Source organism: Mustela nigripes, chromosome 5, assembly GCF_022355385.1.
Source record: "Mustela nigripes isolate SB6536 chromosome 5, MUSNIG.SB6536, whole genome shotgun sequence".
NCBI lineage: Eukaryota > Metazoa > Chordata > Mammalia > Carnivora > Mustelidae > Mustela > Mustela nigripes.
The window spans coordinates 30,664,253-30,680,541 of NC_081561.1; positions in this window are offsets into that span (position 1 = coordinate 30,664,253).

A 16,289-nucleotide genomic window follows, 5' to 3' on the forward strand; every position below is an offset into this window, starting at 1 on the left:
ATAATTTATGATAATTTATTAAAATATAAACATATATATATATAAGTACTCGAATTTTTTTACTGAGAAAGCTGTCTTAATCCATTTGGGCTGCTATAATAAAATATGAGAGACTGGGTAGCCTATTAACAGCAGAAATTTATATCCCATTGTTCTGGAGACTGAGGAGTTCAAGATCAAGGTACCAATATGGTTCCATTCCGGTGAGACACCTCTTCCTGGTTCATAGCCAGCACCTTCTCACTGTGCCCTGAAATGGTGGAAGGACCAAGAGAGTTCTGGGACGGTGTCTTTTATAAGAACACTAATCCCCATCAGGAGGGCTGCATCCTCATGACCTAAATATTTCCAAATGCCCCACCTCTTAATACAATCATATCAGGCAAAAGGATTTCAATATGTAAATTTGGGGAGACACAAACATTTAGACCATAGTAAGTGCTTCATGCTTTTCCTAAAAAAGAAATTGTGTTTTGTTTTGCCTACATAATTGGAGTGTGTGTTCTTCCAGGGAATAATGGTATCTTCTCTTACCTTTTCTAAGGGACCTTGTACATGTAAATGCTAATATTCATTGAACTCCACTGACATACAATTCAGTTCTTCAGACCACCCATCTGGGGACCACTCTTTGAACACACTTTAGAGGCATTTTCATTAAAGCTAAGCTTTCTTTAAAAATGTGAATTAAAAATTAAAACTAAAAGTGAAACAAAGACATTTTCCTTTGTACCAGCAGAAAGAAGACTTAATGAGAAACTTCAGTAGTAAATGTAGATAAGATAGGAGGGCAATTGGAAAGGATTAAATAAAGCTGTGCCAGCAGCCTCAAACCAAAGAATGTCCAGTTGCCTAGTTAATTCATATTTTGCATAATTTTTCATTGATAAGAATAACTCATAATTAACTCAACTGGCTTACCCATGGTTTTTAAACCTTAGTGTACATAGGAATATCTAGGATGTAGCTTAAATACAAATTCTCAGTCTTAGCCTAGGGATTCTGAGCAGGTCAGGGGGTTCTAGAAATGTGCATTTTTCATCAAGTATCCCAGGAGACTCTAAGCTAGTTATCTGAGACATGATTTTAAGGTAAATGTCCTAGACAACCACATTCTACCTTGTCACCAGCCGTGAGAACTTGATTTAAAAAAAAAAAAAATCTAGTGGGTGCCTGAGTGGGTCAGTCAGTTAAGCACCCAACTCTTGATCTCAGCTCAGATCTTGATCTCACGGTGGTGAATTCGAGCCCCATGTTGAATTAAAGAAAAGAAAGAAAGAAAGAAAAAGCAGATCTAAGAATTCATTTATCAGTCTGTTACTCTCACCATCTCCCTACTGCCAACTGTGATCAGAAGTGTGTAAGAGTCTATGTTCTTCCTTCAGAGGTGCTCACGTTCCTAGCTGTGAGATGGTCCAGTTTCCTCAGAACTGGGTATAGACTGTGATCTTGGTCACCCAAGGCCAATTGCTGCTCCATCGTGTGCCAGCAGTGCATTTTCTGATATTTACTTGATAAACCATTGCTCAGTCCTGAGCTTCCTTTCCTCCTGATCCAATCCATGTAGCCTGGCTGATCCATTAGGTAAACCATCTTCTGGCTTTCCTATCTTCCCAACAGAAATGAACACAAGAAATCCTGGAGCAGAGTGAGACACCTCTTTGTGAAAATAGTGGAGACTCACCTCTCCTAAGGTCTTTAATGAAATATGCCCTAAATCCCTCCCCAAAATGCCCTTCTTCTGTACTTCCTCTTTCAGTGGATTAAATTACTGTCCACTCAACTCTCCAAACCAGAAAATTAAGTCCAGTCAGTTTTAAGGTCCCATCAATTCTTTTGCTTTGAGTCATTTCATTGATCTTATCTCCTTTGTTTCTAATCGTAATGGCATACATGAATACTGACTGAGTAGTGGGTTCAAAGTTGGAGAAATGGACTTCGAATGTTAGTTTTCGTAGGTATAATAAAAGCCATGGTAAATTAGAGGAGAAACGATACGGAGAAAGTAGGACAAAGTCAAAAAAATGTTCATGAAAGCACTTTGGAAAATTCATAGCATTACACAAATGTAACATTTTATTATTAACCATAATTTCATTTTTGTTCTGATTCTGTCCAGAGAAATTTCTTCCTTAAAATAAAAGAATTTTAAGGCTTTGGTCAAAGAACATTATATGGTCTTCCAGTTACTACTTGTTTATTTACAATAACACTTCAGCAGCAAAGAAAAAGTAGTTTTACAGGGGGGGGAAAAAAACTTGGAATGCCCACTGTGTAACTCAGCTATGGTCTTGGGTTCAAATTAACATGTACACTCAAAGGGGAGTAGTGTATACTAGACTAGAACTTGGAACCTGGTTCACTTAGCTTCACAGAAGGATATAGGACATGAAACAGCATTCTTGTTTAATGTCTGATGGCATTAAACCTGTCTTCTCGGGAGTCTTTACAATTATCTAGATATTGCTTCTTGCCCTCTCATCTCATGGGGACATGCTTGGCTGTAACAGACAAGACTGCAGGGGTGGATAGGAGCCATCCCAGAGTATGAAAACCCCACAAATTGCAGAACCATATCTTAAAAGCCTGTGAGTGTGAATTCCAAGCCAACAGGCACTTTCAGTTTCAAGAAACACCATGCACAGAATCCAAGGTTTGTGTTTCCTGACAGGTTTTTACATATTTCTTGTCACATAGGCCCACAAACTTTAATGCCTACTCAGCCTTCCTCATGCAGACATTGTTCACTGAACAGGGGTCATGTCTATAACTAAAAATGTTACTTTGTAACACAGTTGACATGCCTTGTTTATCTAAACCCAATACATTCCCAAGAAAGAGTAAGGATAAAATAAACTCAAGTTCATCTTCCCATGGGGCGGGGGGGGGGGGGACCTGCTCTAATATTGCTGTTAACCCTCAGGCCCCCCAACAGACGGGGTTTGCTCCCACTCAAGAGCTCATTCCAGTGAAGGCACTTCCTGGTAGCAGCTACTGAGCATTCAGGGGAAAGAAATGGAATGGGTGCCCACAGAGAAAAACCCATCTCTTTAACCTTCAAATACAAAGAACACAATCAATTCAACAAGCTTTTGCTGTATATCTTGTACCAAACAGTGCCACATAGGAAGATTCATCTGCCATCCAAGAGAAACTGAGGAGAGGAATGGGAGCAGAGGCCAATGAGAAGATAGGAAACCACGGGACCAACTAGAGATGGCTGCAGCAAATTGCTTTGAGGGCTCTGAATACTGGTGCTAGGGTGGCTTAAAAGAGCTAATTTGAAAGGATTCCTAAGTCCTAGAGATACTTCTAAATCACGGAAAAGGAAGACATAGCCAAGCAGATCTTAAAGGCCACACGGCTAAGACTATCTATCAGAGTGATGCAGCCTCATCACACAGCTTCCCCCTAAACCAGTCAGTATCTTCCTGGAAAGGAACCACTGAGTCTTCTGCAAAGTAAAACACCCCTGAAGGTACACCCAGAAACTGCTCAGTGACGTACACTGAAAGTCCTCAATGGAGTGAGTACACAGTAAGTGCTCAACACAAACATACCTCTCTCCTACTTCATGCCACACACACCCTTAACTCATGAATCTCCATGTCTCCTTTCTGTCCTGTCACTGGAGCAGAGACAGCTCAGAATTCCCACTCACCACCCCACTTGGCACCAGGAAGAGAGACCCTTGGCACAGGCATGACAGCATACTAGTGCTGGTCACAGAGTAAGACTGATGATCAGAAAGCTTCTGACTGCAAGCCATTGGGCGTCTGTCCTTTGAGAACCAGAAATAAAACTTCTATTTCCTGCTGAGATGGCAAATAAGTAGGTTCGGGCTCTCAACTCCCACCCCATGTTAAGTTTGGTAAGGCTATAGAAGCAAAGGGAAGCAAAGATTTGGGAAACAATAACAATGGCAACAACAACTGGGAAATGTTTAGAACTTGCCAAGAGACAGAACTGCCATCTTGAACCTGTGTGTTAGGGAGGCGGGAGGGCTGCCTCCAGGGATAGAAGCAGCAATGGGAGGACAGACTGCAGGAGACCTTTTTAAATCCTACACTTATCTCTTCACAATTGCCTTGGAACATCACTGCCTCCCCTTTACAACTTTTAATACAGCAAGAAAAAAAAAATCAGTCCATCAAATGGAAAGTGAGAGAAAGAAGGAAATATATACATTAAATACAAAATTTGAAATGAGTTACAAAAATAAGTCTCAACAGTTACCAATTGAAAAATAGAGACACTGACAATGGAGGAAATAAAAAGACCGAACTATGAGTTGCTTATAATAAATACATTTAAAGCTGGAAGATACATAAAGGTTGAAATGAAAAGGAGGAAAAAGATTTACCAGGTGGCAACTACGACCCCCCAAAAGTTGGGCAATTATCTCAATACACAACAGAACAGAATTTAAGGTTTAAAAAAGTGCCTTCATAAGGGACCAACAAAAAGATTTTTATATAATTAAAAAGAAACAACAGAGCAAGAAGGAATGGAAATCCTAAATATATATATAATCAATAATACAACCTCACAATTTATAAAGCAATAACTGAAAGAACAGACAGAAATCTATTTTTTTTAATTGTAGTTGGTGATTTTAACAAACCCATATCAAAAACTGACATACAGAAAAATAAGCAGACTTAAAGAGAAGAACAATAAAATCGTTTAAGCTTGTTTATTAATCAAGGAATTGGAAAATGAAGAATTCTTCCAGTTTACAAATGTGTGATCCAGAATGTGTGATTCTGGATCACAGGACAGGAGAATAAAGGGAGTGGTGAGACTATGAGGATCTTTACTGAGAAAACTACTGAAATTTGAGTATGTATTGTAGATGAGATAATAGTATTATATCAAAGTTTAATTTCCTGAGTATTATCACTCTCTTGTATTTATATAAAAGAACGTCCTCACTAAGAGCAAGAAATGTACTGAAATACTTAACAGGAAAGGGGTATGATGTGTGCAACTTACTCTGAAATACTTAGAAAAAAAATTAAAGAGACAGAAACGGAGAAGAAGAAAGCAAACATAGTAAAATGTTAAAAAGTTATTGAATCTAGTCAAAGTGTCAAAGGAATTTTTGTACAATCCAAGTAATTTTTCTGTAAATTTGAAATTATTGCAAAATTAAAAGTTTTAAATTTTCATTAAAAAACATTTGAGTTAAAAACAAAATTATGAAGAATGTAAAGAATAATTAGAACTGACCAGAAATAAAAACACTACACATCAATATTTGTTAGATATGATTAAAGCAGAACTTAGAGGAAAATTTTTTACTTTTAAATGCACTTTTCAGGAAACAAAAAAAAATTACATAAATAGGGGCGCCTGGGTGGCTCAGAGGGTTAAAGCCTCTGCCTTCGGCACAGGTCATGATCCCAGGGTCCTGGGATCGAGCCCCACATTGGGCTCTCTCCCTGGCGGGGAGCCTACTTCCTCCTCTCTCTCTCTCTCTCTCTCTGCCTGTTTCTCTGCCTACTTGTGATCTCTCTCTGCTGAATAAATAAATAAAATCTTAAAAAAAAAAAAAATTACATAAATAAAATGAGCTAAGCATTCAACTCAAAAGTTAAGTAAAGGGGAACAGAACAAACCCAAAGGAAGGAGGAAGGAAATAATAAAGATAAAAATAAAGATAATAGAATTGAGAGCTTAAGACAAATTAATGGAAACAAAATCTGGCCTTTGAAAAGACACATCTATATGTTGTTCCAGAAAAGAGAGTGAAGAACAAAAGCTGCCCAACTCATTGTAAAAAAGAATTTTTATTACAAAAATAAATAAGGAAATACAAGAAAGGCAAGTTTTATGTCCACGCTTTATAAAAGTAAACACAACACCCTAAGTAAAATATTAACTAAATAAAAGCAACAGTAAATATGTAACTCTAGGATAATCAAAGAAGGTTTATCACAGGAACGCAAAGATGTTTCTCATCAAAAAAAAAATCTCTCAATATAATCCCCCATATTAGGATATTAAGAAGGAAATATATACATAATGAAACAGATCAATGAAGAAAAAATTTTTTATTTCAACATCTATGATTATATATATATATATATATATATATATATATTTTTTTTTTTTTTTTTTAAAAACTCTTAGGGGCACCTGGGTGGCTCAGTGGGTTAAAGCCTCAGCCTTCAGCTCAGGTCTTGATCCCAGGGTCCTGGGATCAAGCCCCCACATCGGGCTCTCTGCTCAGCAGGGACCCTGTTTCCTCCTCTCTCTCTCTGCCTGCCTCTCTGCCTACTTGTGATCTCTGTCTGTCAAATAAATAAATAAAATCTTTAAAAAAAAAAAACCCTCTTAGAAAACTAGGACTAAAAGCTATTATTTAACTTAATTTATTAAGATTATACATAAAAACAGTGAGGACTTCTGGGAAGAATGAGTAGACCCATTTCTCCCTATTCCTCTCACTAAGTACAATTAAAAACCCTGGCCATTATATATAAAACAAACATAATACTCTGAAAGGTTGAGATAAGAAGGCAGACCTCATGGGATACCATAACCTGAGAAGCGACACAATGATGAGTTCCCTGAGCTTCCTTTTTGCCTGATACATCCCAAACTTGGAGCTGAAGAAACAGACAACCTGGAAAGGCCAACTGACACAAAGAAACAAACAAAAAGCCCCCAAAGATTTGGGGGCTTTTTGGCTGATATCACTAGCCAAAAGAGCAGGACAGAGGCAGCCTATCAAGACCAAAAACTTTTAGAAAATAAACTGCTCTGTTCCAGGCAAACACCATAGAAATAACTGTGGCCCCATTCCTATCCACACCAGAAAGACAGCATGGGATGCCCAGACTTCCACCATCCCAAGACTGTAACATGGCATGACAGCATCACATGGCAGTGGCGCCCAAAAAGACCAATTAGGACACCAAGAATTCATTTCTTCTTGATAATGGGGTCATCTCCCCAGTATGTTAGTGGAATGAGATGTGGGAGGAGAGCTCTCACCCCTGCCCAACGATAATGATAATGACTAAAGAAGTTCTTTAAACAGAGTGAGAATTGTAAAACAGGATTCTTGAAACACTGAGAAAGAAGAACAAGATAAGCAAAAAATATGAGTAAACACAATGAATTTTTCTTCTCTCTTGAGTTTTCTAAATTATATTAGGTGGCTGAAGCAAAAATTGCCTCATATGGTTCTAAGTGTTTATTGAGGAAATATTTAAGATAAATATACTATATATGAGGAAGGGGAAAGGGACAGACAGAGAGGTAAGATTTCTATACTCCACTCAAACTGGTAAATGATGACACCAGTGGACCGCAACACTTAATGTGTGTATAATGTAATACCTAGGGCAGCCAGTAAAAAAAAAGCTACACAAAGAGATACACTCAAAACCACTATAGATAAATAAAAATTGAATTATAAAAAATGTTCAAATAAGCCACAGAAAAGCAGAAAAAAGTAAACAGAGAAATGAGGAAACAGTGAGAACAAAGAGAAAACAAAAAATTAAATGGCAGAATTGAACCCTTCCATATTGCTATGAATTGAATTATGTCCCTAAGGTCATACATTAAAGCCCTAACCCCCAATGTGTTTGGAGATAGGGCCTCTGTGGAAACAACTAGGGTAAACGAGGTTGTAAGAGCAGGGCCCTGATCTGATCGGATTAGCGCCCTTATAAGAAGAAACACCAGAAACACCAGAAGAAACACCAGAAAAGAAACATCAGAAAAGCAACCTCCCCCATCTGAAATACAACCAAACATGCAGGCACTCCAATCTCGGACTTCCAGACTCCACAAATACAATAAGATAAATTTCTGTTGTTTAAGCCCCCTAGTCTAGAGTATTTTGTTATGGCAGCCCAAATAAATGAATATACATATCAATAATTATACTAAACACATATGGTCTAAATTCACCAGTTAAAGGAAAAATCGGTAGAGTGGATTTTCAAAAAGTGAACCATAGATATGATATCTACCAAAAGAACCCAGTTCAATTCAAATATACACAGATTAAAAGTAAAAGGACAGAAAAAATATTTATTATTCAATCATTAATCAAAGGGAAACATGAGTGAACATACTACTAACAGATAAACTTCAGAGTAAAGAAAGTTATCAGAGACAGACTGGGACATTTTATGTTGATAAAAGGGTCGACCTACCAAGAAGACATAATAATCCTAAATGCATATGAATTTAAAAACTATGCAAGCTGTAAGATATGTGGAGCAAAAACATAAAATCCACAATTAGAGTAGCACCTGGGTGGCTCAGTCAGTTAAGCATCCAGCTCTTGATTTCAGCTCTGGTCATGATCTCAGGGTTGTGAGATTGAGCCTGCTGTCTGACTGTGCACTGAGCATGGAGCCTGCTTAAGATTCTCTCCCTCTCTCTCCTTCTGCCCCGCCCCCCACCCCACGGCTCATGTTCAGTGCACTCTCTACCTCAAAAAAAAAAAAAAAAAAAACAACCAAAATCCACAATTATAGTTGGAGACTTAAACATAATCCTCTCAACAAGTAATACAAGTAATAGAACAATTAAACAGGGTATCAGCAAGGGTGAAGAACTCAGCAAAACTATCAACCAATAGGGTCTAACTCGCATTTATACAACACTCCACCCAACAACAGCACAATACACATTCTTTGCAAGTGCCCAAAGAATATATATCAAGATGGATATATCTGGGGCCATAAAACAAATGTCGATAAACTTAAAAGAATTGAAATCATACAGAGTATGTTCTCTGACCACAATAAAATTAAACTAGAAATCAGTAACAGAACATCTCCAAACACTTGGAAAATTAGCAATCATTTTAAGATAACCCCTGGGTCAAACAATAAGTCTCATGGGAAATAAAAGATGCATTGCTTTGAATATAAATTAAAATACAATATATCGAAGCCTAAGGAATATACTTAAAGCAGGGCTGAGAGGGGAATTTATAGCATGAAAATCATACATTAAAAAAAAAAAAGGAAAAGTCTCAAATCAATAATCTGAAACTCATAGCTCAAGAACCCAGAAAAAGGTCAAAGCCATAGCAAGCAGGAGAAAGCAAATCCTAAAGATAAAAGCACAATTCAGTGATATTGAAAACAGAAAAACAATAAGGAAAATCAATGAAAAACATCTTTGAAAAGATCAACAAATTGATGAAACTCTAGCAAGACCTGTGATAAAGAAGACAGGAATCACTGATACCAGTAATGAAACAGGGAATATCAATACAGACCCTGCATACAACAAAAAGATAAGGGAGTGGGACGCCTGGGTGGCTCAGTGTGTTAGGCCCCTGCCTTCAGCTCAGCTCATGATCTCAAGGTCCTGGGATCGAGCCCCACATTCTGCCCTCTGCTCAATGGGGAGCCTACTTCCCCTCTCTCTCTGCCTGCTGCTCTACCTACTTGCGATTTCTCTCTCTGTCAAAGAAATAAATAGAATCTTTAAAAAAAAAAGGTAAGGGAATATTATAAACAACTATATAAACATAAATTTGAGAATTTAAACAAAATAGACATGTTCCTCAAAAAAGACAAACTAAAAAAAAAGAAAAGAAAAAAGACAAACTATTACAACTTACCCAATATGAAACACGTAATCTGAATAGCTCTATGGAACTATTAAGGTGTTAAATTTGCAATTTGAAATTTAAATTCCCAAAAGGGAAACTCTGGGCCCAGATGGCTTCACTGGAGAATTCTACCAAACATTTAAAGAAGAATTAACACCAATTCTACACAGTCTGTTGCAGAAGAGGAGGGAAACACTTCCCAATTCATTTTATTAAATTTATATTACTCTAATATCAAAACCAAATGAAAAAGAAACTACTTGAAGGAGCAGGAGGCTGGCTGAGGACAAAGCAAAGGCTGGCGCCTTGCACCCCCCCCCCTTCACCCGCTCCCCTCCATATGTGTAGCATTCCTCAGGCACCCCTGACTGCCATAAAATGATAAATAGTTAACTTGCAGAGATCACAGTCCTGCAAGGTAGGAGTCTCCCTTGGTTTGCAAATGTCCTTGAGATTTACAACAGAGAAGTTACCTTATCAATAGCCCAATTTCCAGGGACACAGAACTCAGTTCCTCAAGCCCTAATGTCACCCTCCCCTCCATGAAAAGTAGAAGGAAAAGTAAATAAAGTTAAATTTCTTCTAAACCTAAATCTCATTAACAAGGATGCTTGACAGCAGGAATGTAACATTTCACCAGGAGACTCCCAATTGTCATTATGTTAGTGCCTCATTAGAGGGAAAGTGGCCTTGGCTTGATAGTAACCAGGCCTTCAATATCCTGATAGTGTTTTTTTTCCCCCGCATGCGTGGGCTAACCGGCCAGTTCTGCTTCTGTAAGATTGCTTTGTCTGCTTTGGGATCCCTGACCCAATCCACTGACGCCAAGTATGCCTGTTCAAACTATCAATCAATCAGCTCAGCCCCACCCGAAACTTGTTTGTATCTGTCTATATAAATCCTGCACCGACCCAGCTCTGGACCTCTCGGTGTTATCGGCAACCAGTGCCGCAGAGGTCCAGGTTCGAACCTGCAATAAACGACCCTTGCTGATTGGCTTTGACTCACGTCTCTGGTGGTCTTTTAAGGTGGGGGTAATATTCAATTGGCATTTCATACTCACCTATATTTTGCATCAATATAAGCACAAAATCATTAAAAATAGTTAGCAAATATGATTCAGCAATATATTTAAAAAAAAAAAAAACAGTAAATACTACAATCATTGAGGTTTTTCCAAGGATGTCAAGCTGGTTCAATATTCAAAAATCAGTCAGTGTTATTATCAGGCTAACAAAGAAAAATGATCAAACCAACACAATTATATCAACCAATGTAAGAAAAGCATTTGATTAAATTTAATACCCATTCATAACAAAAACTCAGAAAAAAAGTGGGAATAAAGAGAATATTCCCAAGTTGTTTTAAAAAAAAAGGAGAGAGAAAGAAGAAAAAAGAAAAAGGCCTCAAGCTAACACACCTAATGGTGAAAGACAGAATGCTTTTCCTATAAGACCAGGGACAAGGTAAGACATCCAGTCTCACCACTTTTATTCAACTTAATTCTAGTCAGTAAATAATGCAAGAAAGGAAAAGAAAAGGTAAACACAGTGGAGAGGGAGAGCCAGAAGTAGCAGCTGCTCAACCTAAAATAGATTAGGGACTTAAATGTAAAAGATAATTTTTTTTTTAATTAGGGGAAATCTTCAGGATGCAGAGCTAGGAAAAATTTCTTAGCATTGACAACAAAAGCATGATTCATAAAAGGAAATATTAATAAATTGGACCTCATCAAAATTAGAAACATTTGCCCTGTGAGAAACCTGTGAAAAGGATGAAAAGACAAGATACACATGATGGAAGGAAATATTTCCAAACCATGTGTCCAAAAGAGAACCAGTATCTAGAATATACAACAAACTCTGAAAACTCAACAGTAAAAAATAAACACTCTAATTAGAAAATAGAAGAAATTGGGCCCCTGGGTGGCTCAGTGGGTTAAGCCGCTGCCTTCGGCTCAGGTCATGATCTCAGAGTCCTGGGATCGAGTCCCGCATCGGGCTCTCTGCTCAGCAGAGAGCCTGCTTCCCTCTCTCTCTCTCTGCCTGCCTCTCCATCTACTTGTGATTTCTCTCTGTCAAATAAATAAATAAAATCTTAAAAAAAAAAAAAAGAAAATAGAAGAAATGAAGAGATGTTTCACTGAGTAGGGTACACAGATGACAAGTAAGTACATGAAATGATGTTCAATAATAGCCATTAGGGAAATGCACATTACAACAATGAGATAGGGGCACCTTGGTAGCTCAGTCAGTTAAGTGTCTGCCTTTGGCTCAAGTCATGATCCCAGGGTCCTGGGATTGAGTCCCACATCCTGGACTCCTTGCTCAAGCAAGGAGCCTGCTTCTCCCTCTGCCTCTACCTCTCTACCTGCTACTCCCCCAGCTTGTGCTTTCTCTCTCTCTCTCTCTGACAAATGAATAAATATATCTTAAAAAACAAAAAAGAACAACAATGAGATATCACCACCCACCTGTTAAAATGGCTAAAATGAAAAACAGTGGCAATACCAAATGCTGGTGGTGATGTGGAAACTGGATTGCTCATACATTGCTGGTACAGCCATTTGGGAAAACAGTTTTGTGGCTTCCTTAAAACTAAACAGGCAACTACTGCACTGTTCAGCAATTATACTTGGACATTTATCTTAGAGAAACAAAGACTTGTGTCCACACAAAAACCTGTGCATAAATGTTTAGAGCAGATTTATTCCTATTGCCTAAATACTGGAAACAATCCAAATATCCTTCAACTAACTGCTGTATCCATACCATGGAATACAACTACCAATAAGAAACTGTATGTAAGTAACAACTCTGTGTAATCTACAGAAAAATATGCTGAGGGAAAAAGCCAATCCCCAAAAGTTATATACTGTATAAAACATTTTTGAAATGACAAAACACAAAAATAGAGAGCAGAGGAGCAACTGCCAGAGTAGTTAAGGAGGACGTGGGATAATAGGGAAGTGGGCGTGGCCATAAAAGAACAATTTGAGAGATCCTTGTGATGATAGAAATGTTCTATATATTTTTAAAATATTTTTTTATTTACTTATTTATTTGAGGAGAGAGAACACAAGCAGGGAGAGAGGCAGAGAAAGAGAGAAAGGGAGAAGCAGACCTTCTGCTGGGCAGGGAGCCCAATGCAGGACTCAATCCCAGGACCCCAGGATCATGACCCAAGCCAAACGCAGACGCTTAACCGATTGAGCCACCCAGGGGCCCAGAAATTTCTAATATTTTGACTGTATCAGTATATCCTGGTTGTGATAATGTACCACAGCTTTGCAAGATGTCATCACCAGGAGAAATAGGGTTAAAGGTACTTGGGATCTGTTTATACTATTTTTTTTCACTACTGCACGTGAATAATGTGAATTATCTCAAATAACATGTTTAATTTTTTAAAAACCCTACAGCAAACATTGTAATTAATGGAGAACATTTAGCTGCATTTCCTTAAACAATAATGCTCATTGTCACTGCTACCACCTAACATAGCCCTGGAGGTCCTGGTCAATGCTATGGAAAAGAAAACTAAGAGTTTTCAGGATTTAAAGGGTTACTCTCAGAGTTTGCTGATGATGTCATTATCTACCAGGAGAGAGGGAGGATATCAACAACAAACTACTGAAACCAGCAAGAGAATCCAGTTGTTATGTTTTCACCTACAAAAATTAGTTAACTTCTAATATTTGCAAATTACTTATATTATAAGATGTTAATATCCAGAGTATATAAAGAACTCCTACAACTCAACAGCAATAGCAAATAAAACCACACACAAAAATAATTTAAAAACAGGCAAATGATGTGAATAGATATTTCTCTAAAGGTGTTATGCAAATGGATGATGAGCATATAAAAAGATGTTCAACATCACCAGTCATTAGAGAAATGCAAAGCACAAAACCACAATGAAATATCACTTCACACCCATTAGGATGGTTACCATCCAAAAAAAAATAATAATAAAACAGGTACTTGAAGATATTTGCATACCCATGTTCATAGCAACATTATTAATAATAGCCAAGAGGTAGATGCAACCCAAGTGTCCATTGATGGATGAATGCATAAACAAGATGTAGGATATCCACACAATGGAATACTACTTGGCCTTAAAAAGGAAAGGAAATAAGGCAGTCTCAAAATGACAAATATTGTATGATTGCACTTACGCGAAGTATCTAACGTAGTCAAATTCATAGAAACAGAAAGTAGTGTGGTGGTGACCAGAGCTGAGGAGAAAGGGAAATGAGGAGTTGTTGTGTAATGGGTACTGAAATTCAGTTTTGCATAAGAACATTTTGACGATTCACTGCAGAGTAATGTGAAGGTACCTAACACTACTGAAATGTACACTTCAAAATGGTTAAGATGGTCAAAGTTGTTATGTTTTCACCCCATTTTCTGAAACATCGGTTACACTTCTCTACACAGAAAGAACTGATAAAATAAAATTACAATAAGATAATCAATCATAATGACAACAAAGTCTGTAAAATGTCAAAGAGTTTACTGAGCATGTATGGGACCATGATGAAAACGTGAATTTTTTAAAAAAGCATAATAAAGAATACACAAGATGATTTGAACAGATGGAAAAACACCCCTGTTTTTTGCAAGGGATGACTTAATATTAAAAAGAAGTCAGTTATCCCCAAATTGCTCAATAAATGCAATATAACCTCAATCAAAGTTCAAGTTTAATTCTGAGGAACTAAAAAATCTTACAGTACAATACATCTGAAAAAAATAAACGTCCACAAAGAGTTACATAAGCCTTGGGCCAGGGGAGGGGAGACCAGAAAGGAGTATTCTCTCAGGTCCCTCAGCAGGAAACAGCAGTCTTCTGTTATTACTGAGGTCTTGTCCCTGCCCATGGCCAAAGGAAACCCAAGTTTTGCATCTTTCCGCCCCCTCCAGCACCGCACTGCCTCAACTGGTTTTTTTCCCTCATGTTGTGAACGTGCCAACTCTCCTACATCTGTCCTTCTAGATCCACATTTCTCCACCTTGGGTATGTCATCACGGTTCCCGAACTCCTTGGCTTCCCCTTGCTTTCAGCCAAACTCTGAGAGTGGAGGCAGGCAGAGCTTGAGGTCAGGGTCTTTACTCCTTTGGCTCCTTCGCAAGGTCACCTTAGACTGCCTGTGTCCCTTGACTGTTGCTGGCAAGCTAGTGACACTGTAGGACTAGCTGTAGGCTCTCCTTCTGAATTCTGATAACCCCTCCAGTCCCTTGCCTCTTTCAATCTTGGGGTAGCAACAAGTCAACTGCTGCTACCCCCGGGTTACACGGTGCTATCCCCCACCTACTTCTTTGGGAATACTTCCTTGTAAATAGACTCCCCTTAAACTCTCTTATTTCGAGTGTGCCATCTGTTTTCCTTTGAGGCGCTGGGACTATGAAAGTCATTTCTTTCCTCTTTTCCTTCCTCTGACCAGTCTGGCCAAAGGCTCTTAGAAACCTCATTTGAAATGTGGGAGAGAAAGGGTCAAGAGAGCAGGTGAGTCCCTCCCTCGGGAGCAATCTTTTTGGGTTTGGGGTCTTTACACTCTCTGCAGCCCCTGGGGACTGGCCTGGCAAAAGTAGTTTTCCTAAATAAACATGGAGATTAAATACCAAGCTTTTTTCTTGTCTTTTCGCATGACTGTGTACATGAGTAAGGAAACAAAGAGAAGCTGGAACCTAGGGGCATGCTGTCACTCAGGAAAAAAGCACGGAGGATCCACCCTCCCGTGATATATTTGAGTTTCATTCCCACTGTCTTTTTTTTTTTTTTTAATCTGAGTATAGTTGACACACAATGTTGCCGTGGTTTCAGGTGTAGGACATAGTGGTTCAACTTCTCTATACTTTCTACTGTGCTCACAAGTAGAGCTGCCCTCTGTCACCACACGTTATTACCATATCATTCACTGTATTCCTCACACTGTGCCTTTTATCCCTGTGACTCATTCATTCTGTAACTGGAAGCCTGTGTCTCCCACTCCCCTTCACCCCTGGCCCCCCTCCCCTCTGGCAACCACAAGTTCATTCTCCTGTATTTATAGGCCTGATGCAGCTTTTTGTTTGTTTATTCGTTTGTTGCAGTATTTTTTAAGTTTTATTTATTTATTTATTTTTTATTTGACAGAGAGAAAGATCACAAGTAGGCAGAGAGGCAGGCAGAGAGAGAGGGGGAAGCTGGATCCCTGCTGAGCAGAGAGCCTGATGTGGGGCTCGATCCCAGGACCCTGAGATCATGACCCGAGCCGAAGGCAGTGACTTAACCCACTGAGCCACCCAGGCGCCCCTGTTGCAGTATTTTTAGATCCCACATATGATTGAGATCATATCAAAAGAGGAACCTCAAACCTGAAATCAACACAGTTCTCTAAAGTATTGGTATCTGCCCCAAGGGCTGAAGGGACTCCCTGCCTTGTGTGTGCCCTTGGGAACGCAGAACCAGCCCTTTCATGGGTGGACAGTTGGACTAGATGACCTTTAAAGTCAATTCCATCTCCAAGTTCAGCTTTTAAAATGAACAAGACATTGAAAGGAGAGAACCAGGGGCTCCTGGGTGGCTCAGTGCGTTAAAGTCTCTGCCTTTGGCTCCAGACATAGTCTCAGGGTCCTGGGATCGAGCCCCACATCGGGCTCTCCGCTCAGCAGGGAGCCTGCTTCCTCCTGCTCTCTCTGCCTGC